At 39.5% G+C, this 11070-nt stretch overlaps 1 protein-coding gene across 1 annotated transcript in view; it reads left to right on the forward strand.

Moving 5' to 3' along the window:
- pcgf1 (polycomb group ring finger 1) overlaps window positions 1-4174 on the forward strand; it is a 165203-nt gene extending 161029 nt beyond the window's left edge. Inside the window, exon 8 of the mRNA XM_062425534.1 lies at window positions 4164-4174. The gene's annotated coding sequence lies outside the window, so the exon portion shown is untranslated. The remainder of the gene's footprint in view (window positions 1-4163) is intronic.
- The last annotated feature ends 6896 nt before the right edge of the window (window positions 4175-11070 follow it).

Raw genomic sequence — 11070 nt, forward strand, 5'->3', positions numbered from 1 at the left:
AAACTTACTTCAAGGTGATATTGTTTAAAATAAGCCATACAATACAGTTTAATTGAAATTGAATATTCTTAAACAGTAGTTGATTTCATGATGTTGCAGGATGTTTCACCACTTGTCCTACAAAAAAAGATTTTAAGACCCAACACTAGATTAAATGACTTGGTCATTAGTGTAGACCTCTTGTCGTCTAAAAAGCAGCCACATTTTCCAGTTGAGAAGATTTCAAAGGCTCCGTACCGAGCTCCTGCCTCTCCAGTGGAACCACCTGTCCACCCAGACCAAATCCCTCAGCCTCAAAGTTCCCTGTCGGGGGTTTCGTCACCCAGCAAGCCATTTCACATTCGATTGGCTCAAGTAATACTAACAAAGCTGTGGCGATGACAGACTTGTTAAGCACATTTCAGTCATTGCAGTCATAAATGGTTTTTAATAGAGAGAGCATTAGAATATGGTCAGAGGACTTAAACCTGAGGAATGGGGGCTCAAAGGTATCCCAGTGATCTTTACCAGTCATGTCATAAAGCCGATAATGTTAACAGCCCCTGTGGTTCATGAGAAGCAAGGGGGATAGAAAAGGCAATGCAGATAGGTAGAGTGAAGATACTGATGCTATGTATCAATATAGTCATAGTATAGTATAGGATGGTTACTAAAATCTAGCACAAGTAGAACATCTTCAGAGAGAGCGAGTATCATACTTATAAATTACTATCATACTAATATACTAATGTACATACATAGTGTACAGAAATGGTCATTTTTACAATTTACACTTCTAGACATATTAAACAAATGCAATATAATGTGTTAATTAGTGAGCTTTAGGGCTTTTTCATTTGTTCTTTTTATATCAGTGGATGAGTGCGTAAAAATTGGTCCTTAAGAAAGTCCTCTGGCCAAATTCAAAATTCTTCCTCGTGATAGTCCATGACAGACCTCAGCAATATGACAGACCTAGCTGCTGGTTACTGTTAAATTTGTCCATTCACATCCCAGTGTGCAAAGCGTGCCTGTTAAACATGGTTGAAGTTCCAAAACTGTAGGTGTCTGTATATAGAATATATATATTTGTATAAGAAAAAGTAGTGAAGTCTTGCTACTACATGTTGCATGGTTTGTTTGCGTAACCTCTGGAGCCGGCAGAGATGCAGTGCCAACAGGTGACCAGTCAGAACAGAGTAGACGCGGTCAGGAGGAGGGCCTTAAAAAAATAGGGGAGCTACGACAGCCTGTTTCAGACAGAGACTGAACTGAGGGACTGTGTAAAGGCACAGTACAAGTTAAATGGAGAGATGTTTAACTGTAAATCATGCTAAGATATTCCAGTAGAGCCCCAGAGTAAAAATATAGATCTGTAAATGTGCATGATACACACCCCCTTATATTGTGCATTAGTGGAGGCATCTGAATGCTTCAGTAATACACGGTATGAAACTAATTAAAAAAGGATATGCAGACAAGTGTCTTGGAAGGAAATCTTGGATTTGGAGAGCTGATGGGAAATTAGGTTTTCTCTTGACATCCTCATATCTTTCAGCTCTTGCTTTGGTGCTTCTACCCAGAGATTTGTTATCCATCAAACAGTCAGAGCAGCACTGTGATGTCTTCCTGTGGATTTTCTGTTAATGATGTTTGAGATTCAGTCAGTGGTGCTCTTTTCTGTTCATGCTATCGCCCTCATTGTTGTTCTGTTTATTAGTCGCACAGCAGCACCTCGGGGCTTGCTGTGTTTATTGATTGGTTGATTGGTTTGTTTACATTTAAACACTTTTTTTGCCATGCACCCTGCTTAGGGAAATCACAGTTTGCTCTGTTCAGTTGTACAGATCCCTGCAGAAGTGAAATACAGTGTGCACTCATGCACCAGGTGGAGTTTTCAAAATCAATGTAGTGTCATTCTCTTCAGTCATTCACTCACTATCCTCATCTTTTCATTCAAGCACCTAAAACAGCCCTACAAAACATTGTTGTTACTGCAAGAAATGTAAAATGCATGAACAAAGGAAGCACTTATTTTCTGCTGTGTGTACACCAGCAAATCTAAAGGCTTTCACCAACAGGGTGAATCACTCTCATGTTACAATGTATTAGTCAGTGACTGCATTAATGGGTATTCTTTACACTTGAGTTATGTGTCTCTACATATTATCTTTCCTTAAATATAATCTGTCATATGCTACTCAAGCCAGTAGAGCAGGTCATCCTCTGGAACATTTACTGTTTATTTGGCTGTGCACTGCTGCAGAACTGAGCCCTGTTGGGAACAAAGGGTCATCTGACACATGTGAAGCCTGTGTTTTGTGTATTCCAGCTCTAGCATGTCCACTTCTCTCTGGTTTTATCCCCCAACACTCTCTTTTAGGCTCTTGGAAACCGAAATCACTTCCCTGGAGCACAAATGGGAGACGTTATGAGTTTACTTATCTCTCCTGCCTATAGGCTTACCTTGGCCGGAATTTCCTCTTTTGTTCTTTGGCTGGTATTTCGCTTGTTGTGCCACCAGATCCCCCCTTCTGCGATGTGATTTTTGTTAAACAAGTCTTTCAAAGTCAAAAAAAGAAATCTCAAATTGGTGGGCTATGCCTGAATGGTTGATTCCCACTAATCCCCTGACTGAACTGCCCCCTCCCTTGGAGTCAATGTATAGTTCTGCATGCACAGATTCTGCACCGTAAGGTCACATTTGTTTGGCTGGCTGGATCACCACCACAGCGGACTAATCCTGCAGAATTAGTCCATTCAGCGACCACCTCTTGACCAGAAGGCATTGGCCATTAAAATGGTTACAAAAGGAATGCCTGAGTCCTTTACAAAGGATGTTTTTTTTTCTCCATAAGGTAAAGGTAACCCACAGAGTGAGTTACAGTTTCTACAACTCAGTTTGAAGCCTCATGTGGCAGACTTCATTTTGCACATTGATTGTGCTTATTAAACATTTAGAGAGCCTAATTGGAGCATGTGCAGGCTACATTCACAGTGCTGTGATAATGAGTTTTCCCCAAAATGGTTTAATGAGCTTTGATTGTATTTTGTAAATCAGAATTTCCAGTGGCTACTGGCAATCTTGATTGGTGTGATCAAGAGTGGTGAGACTACAAAGGATAGTTCCACACATTCAGTGCATAAAGGTCATTAAGTACATTACGGTGTCTGGATTTTGTATATCCTTGTCCTAAATCCAAAGTCCCCTGGCACCATTACATACCCTTCCTTTTTTCATGTTATTGAGATGCCACATTAGATTGCTTCTCTTTTTTTCAAATTGAGACCCAATTCAAGCAAGACCTATCTCCCTCTGTTGAGTGGTCTTGACAGAAGCAATTTTCTAGTTCTAATCGAAAGATTTCTTGATTGGTACAAACCACTAAATATCCACACCAGACACACAGCAGCACCAGATGTGTCCCGGCATCCCCAGAAACACTTACGTTTATTTCTTTTTTGGAAATTTGAAAAGAAGCATGGATAATTTGTGCTGAATTTTTATTTGAAGCTACTGAATGTGTAGATGCATTCATGTTGAAAATGATTCTGTTCTTTCATGTTAGATCCCTTGAAGAAACAAAAAACGATACTTTGATACTAAAAACAACAGTGCATCCCAAATCCATAATACCATTAAATATGTATTTTAGAACATAATTTGGGTAGTTGGTACATTTAAGGCATTATTGTGCTGTACTAATTTATAATACAAACTGAATTAAGGTGCATCAATCAAACTCACTTGAGAACATTATGGACAAACATTCACACATTGACGATACACCACTGTTTTCAGCTTTTTCAAGCAAAGATTAGCTCTGTAGTCTTTGCTGCATGCAACAATAGTGTCCATCAACCACATTCTGACAAATTAAGCATTTTTTCTGGGGATTACCTGACAGGCAGGTAGTTAAAACATGAACTTCAACGTTCCCTGTCTTGGATGTCTTTAGTGCATCATTGTCTACGTCTTTCACCTACTTTCCTGTCATCTCCCTTCTTTCAATAATGGCCCAAAAATAATTTAAAAAACTAAGCAATTTATTATACTTGTTACAACAATTCCTTCGAATTTGACAATCTAGGTCAGTTTAAATTGCCTTCCAAAATGACCCAGGCAAAATCAGCAATCTCTCCTCTGATGCCCCTTCTGGCAGGATCACACTTTGTTAATGCCTTTCAAAATAATTTGAGTGTTACCAATGTTTTTTTTTCTTTTCTTTTTTTTCTTCTAAATTTACCACTGCTATGATTATTGTCAGGCTTACTTCTACTTGAATAATATTAGGGAAGGATTGTGGTCTGAGTTAAAACAACTACTTAGTTATCGTTTGGGAATCTTTGTGGTTACAGTTCAAAGGAACCAAGAAAAAAAGTGGAAGTGAAGTCATCTGTGGCAGAGTCATGTACTATGCTGACCTCTTCTTTCCTCATGACCATCATGAGCATTCTCCTCAAAATCTTCCTTATTATAGCTTTTATGCACTATTACAACATTGATCTTTTTTCCAGCATTTTTGGTGTAGAGAGAAGACAGGAAATGAAGCGAGACAGATTTTGAAGGATATGTAACAAAGATCTCTGGCCAGATGCTCACCTGTGACATTCATGGTCAGCATCCTAACCCTGTAGTCCAGTGAACTACTTCTTCTAGGCTTTAGGCTTTTGACAATATGACAATATTCAAATTTTATTTTTTTGTCAGTCTTGCATCATGGCATTTTTAAGGGGACTTAAATGAACCATTACCTAAACCCAAACCAAACACTGTGTTGAATTCAGTACCTAATTGAGTAACTGATACAGCATTAGAAATGATTGAGAGTGCACATCTTAAGAGAATGATCATATTTTCAATTTTGAACATTTTAATATTATTACATTTTTCTTCTAAACTAAATCATGTTGTAGTGACATTTAGTTGGGAAATAGTACATATAGCTGTAACAAAACAAAAACATATCTTTTCCTCCAATGAATGTCAGACCATATAGTGTTTTGGAGTATATATATATAGTAAAGACCCCCCTCACCTTATGATACATTCAACTATCTGCATCTCTACTTTATGTTGTGGTAACAGTGTGCTGCAGTCTGTTTGGCCCATCTGTTATTTCTTCTTGGACTGAAAGGCAGGTGGTCAGCTGCTAATGTGCCCCAGCTTTGGACCACCATTCATCTCAGCCCACTCATTCTCCACACGGTGATCAAAAGCAACTTGGCTGCTAAATATACAAGCTCATACATATGCATGACATGGCTAAACAGTCTCCGCTGACACCCATTAGTTGTACAGTCACACTGAGGAGACCTATTTAGAGAATTTGCATGCGGACATTAGCAGATTAATCACGAGTGACAGTCGAGGGAAAGCTGCGGTCAGAAACCACTCGGGAGCCAATATGGACTCTGACCTACATGTACCTGGTAGATTGCTGGCCTGGTTACTTTATGAGATTCAAATGATAAAAATGACCCACTTTCCTCCTGGTTATGTGACATAGACTAGACTGAAAAAAAGAAAGAAAAAGAAAAGTAAAAGTCTGTACTCAAAAAAATTACATTTTTAAAAACAATGAATTGTGAAAGAAAAAAAACTCATGAAGGTACAACTTTGCGTCCCTGTGATTTTGATTTGAGGTCATCTTTCTCTGCAGGCAATGTTTTTACAGATATAAATATTTCACGTGTTACATTTTTTTTCCTTTCTTTCCTTCTTTTTGGCACAATGCTTTCTTTGCTCTTGGGATATCAAAAACTAACCCAACTCCCTCCTGGTTTGATTTCCTACCATCTCTTTTGTGAAAACATAACTGCAGCCAAAAAGAAAAGAAACCCTTGATATTGATTGTTTACTTCAGTGCAGAAACTGAAATTCAAAGCTCTCTGCATTGATTGTGTTATTTGTAGTACAATTCCCTATTAGGAGTGATGATGTCATGGAATAATGTTTATTAATCAAATAATGGAGGAACAACACGTTTTTTGTTGCAGTGTGAAAACATTTGAGAAGGGCTAGAGGAGAAACCAACTTGAGCAGAGCCAAAGAAACATATGATAATTTAAAATATATGACTTATATAATATGATATACATGGCATTAACACTTTTCAACTTTTAATGATTTTGACAGGTCAGCACATTTGCTAACTGGCTTAACTTTCAATTGTCAAATTTGTCTCACAGCCAGGTAAACACAGAACACAGACAAAACATTATAAATACACTATAAATACAATATAAACAACATATTGCAATACATTTAAAAACATATATTAAAAACTGCCCAACAAGTTCACATGTAATATGTCACATCAACATAAAACTTGGGGTAAATCCAGCCATCATCATCCAAGAGAGTTTCATACTAACGCTTTGAGCACTGAGCATTAGTCTAATCTTTTGTCCCCCATTCAGGATAATATCTGCTTCCAAGAAATGCTTTTATGACTGATATTTTTTTCTCTCCTAATTGCTGTTGGAAATTGTGTCCTCACCTGGATCCACTATCAGGCCTACACATGAATGGTGACCAATGTGCTGCAAGTGTGCACACAAGCCCAAGCACTTACTGTAGCTACACAAATAAACTGGTCTTATAGATTGTGTGTGCAATTCGGTGCAGAACATGCTACATCATTCATATCTATGGCTGTCATGGAAAATAATTTATCAGTGCCTATTTACGGTACAGATGGACTCTGGCTTCGGCGTCCAATTTACCTGTTGCTGTGAGAGTCCCCAAGTGAGCGAGGCTAAAATTAGAAACAGCATATCACCCAGTGCCATAGGTATCAATCACACAGCTGTCACAGCAAGAGAGAGCGAGAGGGAAAAACAGAGTGAGATAGAAGGATAGAGTGAGGGTGACTGAGCGATGAGGGCTGTACAGCTCCTCTTATTGTTGAGCCCCGAGGCCAGATACTGGATACTGATACTGCTCTGTATACGGCTGTAGGAACTCCTGTAGGAGATACTGCTGGATAGAAGCAAGTCTGTGTCATAAGTTTAAGCTTCAACCAATTATGGCTTTAATTAAAAAATGTATCACTGGTCTAGTGGATTGGATCTGTTCTGCAATGGTTGTCCTTAAATAGATTTTGTTTGAATATTATGTTGGATTTCCACACATATAATCCTGGATTTCAATATTGTAAGGTACAAATTTCATTCAATTGAAAAACGATAACATTCACTGTATGAGGCTTGCTGTAATTTCTTGTAATGGTGTATACAGATTGAGGTTTCTCCTTGCTATATTTGTATACATCGGACTCAAATAGTCAAATTGCTGTATGTACAGATGTTATCAGGCAACAGATGCACACAGTGTGCCTGTGAGTGTTTGAGTAACAGCTCACTCACTGTGATTTTAAAAAAAGCTGAGAAGTCCAGGTTTATCCTCTAATTTCTCTCTCTTTAGGTTAATGAATTGGTGTCATGCAGGTTTGGGATTAAATGTGATTTTTTTGGTAAATTGAAAGAATTTAAATATGATATAATAATATGATTTATGGGTTGAAGTCACAAATTGGTCCAATATTGTCCAGCGATGTTAAAAGACAGAAGATACATAAAGAAGTCAACATAAAACTAAATGAATTACTGCAATATAAAAACCCATAACCACCATTTAAATGAAATAAAAACAAAACAATGACAATTTGATAGTAAAAAAAATGTATTGAAAATGTTATGATAAATCTGTGACCCTACTCCATAAGTAATAACACTGTAAGCCTCTTTCATTTTAACAACTGGATGTGTAGCTGAAGGCTGATTCACAACATGGCTGCATTATTTACTTGAGGGACTTTACACAAACACTGGCCCTGTTATTATAGTCATCCTGAGTACTGGCCATTGTTATCTGTGAACACAGAAGTATTGTGGAGCATTCCCAATGATAATATTGTACAGTAATATATGATTTATTGCACATTTGGATCACATAGACACATATTTGCTCATGTACTTTATATTCCATCTTTACTATTTGCATTCTGTCTGAACACATCTTCAGATTTGTGGCATGTGAAGGGTCAAACTTTAAGATAATACAATTGGCACAAACTATAAAAATGGCCTCAGTCCCAGACCAGTATGCCTAGGAATCATGCCCATGATGGATGATGTTGCACCTTACTACTTACGTCCAATGCCAATACTCAGTGCCAATGCAGAAAGTTTAGTAGTGTGCCCTTAATGTAGTTTGGCAGGAATTAAGGGCTTGGAGGCCAGGGCTGCAGATGGGTGTGTAGCGTGTTTGACTTTGATGCAACAGCATGGAATTTATGTCCTTAAAAAAAAAAAAAGTTAAATGAATGTTTTCCTTTTTATTAACCGCAATCTTTCTCTAACTTGAGCAATACCACAACTGTAGTTTATTTGCCCTAACCGTGGCTTTTGCTCAATCCTCTGTATTGGTAGTAGCCACCCATATTGGACAAACACTGCAGTAATTTTCACAACACTGACTATATCTCTGGGTTACTCTGTTACCAATTCAAAAGCAGTTTCTATACATTCAATAGACCTGTTCATGTAACCAATGGCAACAAAGAGAAATGATACTGATAAGGGCATGGGAACAAATGCAGCTTTCATACAACAGGGTTATTTGTAGCAGTAACGGTTCCTTCATGTGCAGGGAATACCAGAAGTGAAGGATAAAAACCACAGAGTGCTGACTTCTGGGCTGAAAAGTCAGATTCAAAGATTGTGTCAAACAAAAGGCCTTTATTCTGCCTTTGAACCACACAGGCATAAACACTGGAAAATACATACTAGACAAGTAAAAACATGTGAAAAATATTCCAAAAAGAAGTTGTTTTGAGTCAAATTTCCCTCGGAAAAGAGGCAGCTTGCCTGGAGTTAGTGATTAGGAAAAGACCTCGACATTGTATGAAATGCAGGTGTGTTTCTCTGACACAAGTAATCCTGGGTTTTATTGGTTCTGCACTCCCCCTCAAAGGCCCATGGCCACTTGAAATTCTTTACTGCAAAAACTCTGAAGCTTCTGAAGCCTCTTTAGCAGGCAGAAGGAGGAGCCGGGCCTCCATTTAGCCTTATTTCCTGTCTTTAAAAAGGATGAATGACCAGCTTTAGGCCATTGAGAGTGCCCTCACCTATAGCACTCCGTTTGATCTCAGCATCATGGTCGCAAACAGGTTGAAAGAGAGAGGGCCCTTAATGTCAAGGCCATTCTTAATGAGTCTCAGTGGACAAGACCAACCACAGGCCTCTAAGAAAATGTAATCCACTGCTTAAGCACAATGACTTCCTGTATGTCCCCATGTCTGCTTCTATTTCTCAAAAGTTAACGTTACGGTCCATTGGTTTAGGAAATACTGATTGATTTGAATGACATGCTACACATTTAAAACTCACATCTTACCCTTATTAATGGGTTTTATAAGATTCCTGGCTTCTGGAGTTTAATTTGACGTAATCGGGTTACTCTTTATTAACAATAGCTAATCTTAATAACCTTATTGTCTTTTTGTTATTGTTATGGCTGATGTAAATTCATCTGGTGGTGCTAATGCTGCTTGCTACTGATGCTTCAATGGGAATTAAAGCGATATCAAAGCCTTATCATTTTATGGTCCTCCCCACTGCAGTTTGACTGACAAAATGTGAAGCGATAAGCAGAGGATGAATTGAAATGACTTTGGACTGACTCCATTTATGCACTGCATGGAAAATCACAGAAGATTTGTGCAATTTAACTAATCGTGTCTCCAATGCTGTCATTTGCATATGTTAATAAAGCAAATTCCAAAGCGGGGAAGAGAGAAAGACAGGGAATTAATTTGAAATCTCTTGTGCACAGCAGCAAACTGTGGATTTCGGCGATGCAGCTTTGTTAGCAAGAAGCACAACAAACGCCATCTACTCCGGACTCGCTGTTCAGTGGCTGCTCTGCTTTGTGTGAGTCTCTCCTGAAATCTTCCTCTGTGTGAGGTAGCCCCTTTGTGTCACCGTATTCCCTCGGCTCCGTTCCACCCCTTTGTTTGCTTTGGTGCAGTTTCCGTGGCGACTGAGCCCAGGGCCCCCAATCAGAGGCCCATACCATTGACAGGCAGGGGTGGGGGTGGTGAGGATGGTGTTAGTGCTGAGGGAGGGTGTTGAGGGTGGAGAGGCAGACTCGCACTGACTTCCCCTAATATACATGCATGAACATGCACGCACTCACACATTCGCCATCCCATTTGCGCCCAAATGCACCCACACCTACAGGCCATCAATTATCAATGGTAATAGCTCTCTCTCAACTCATCCACCATAAATCTACTGGTACTGGATGCGTCAATGACAAAATGCCCTTGTGATAACACAGTGAGTTGTTTTTGCACCCTAACGTAGCATGTGACAGCTCAGAAATTCGTCTTCCCCCGAGCTCTTTCTTCCCTCCCTCCATCACCACAACACTACATAACACCCATTCAGGTGAGGCCTTTGTCTATCTGAAGTCTTCTTTTTGTTTGTTTTTCCTCCCCCTATCCCCCTCTCCCAAAAAAAAAAGTTTTATCATAGGAATTCAGAGGGCTTACGCTTTCTAAAATGTTAACTACCACCTGCCATCGCTGCAGGCCCTCCAAACCTCAGGAGTTTTTTACCCAGGCAGGTTTACTCATTTCAAATGCTTGAGTTGACCTGTTGTTATTCAAGCACCTTAGGGGGAAAACCCTCTAATACCATTTAATCGCCTATGTTGTCCAGCGAAGTGCCCTCATTTTTTTTTTTTCTGGGGGAGTACATTTCGACTCTGGACTTCAAAGGGATCTTGAAAGTTGATCGTGTTGTGCAACATCACTCCATTATCCCTCCCAGCCCCCCTCCCTCCTCCCTTCTGTCTCCTCCTCCTCCTCCTCCTCTTCTCCTCTTCTCCATTACCTGGAATCTGGGCAAGGTGCTCATATTGCGCCCTGCTGATTGACTTGCAGCCATGTTGTCACGTCTCCTAACCTTTTGTCAAGCTTTAATCATCTGTTGCTGGTTCTCTGCCCCCATCCCTCCCTCCATCCCTCCCTCCCTCCCCCCCTTCCACCCCGCTGTCTGCCAAAGCCAAGAAACTGCTGT

Source organism: Scomber scombrus, chromosome 9 (genome assembly GCF_963691925.1).
Source record: "Scomber scombrus chromosome 9, fScoSco1.1, whole genome shotgun sequence".
Classification (NCBI taxonomy): Eukaryota; Metazoa; Chordata; class Actinopteri; order Scombriformes; family Scombridae; genus Scomber; species Scomber scombrus.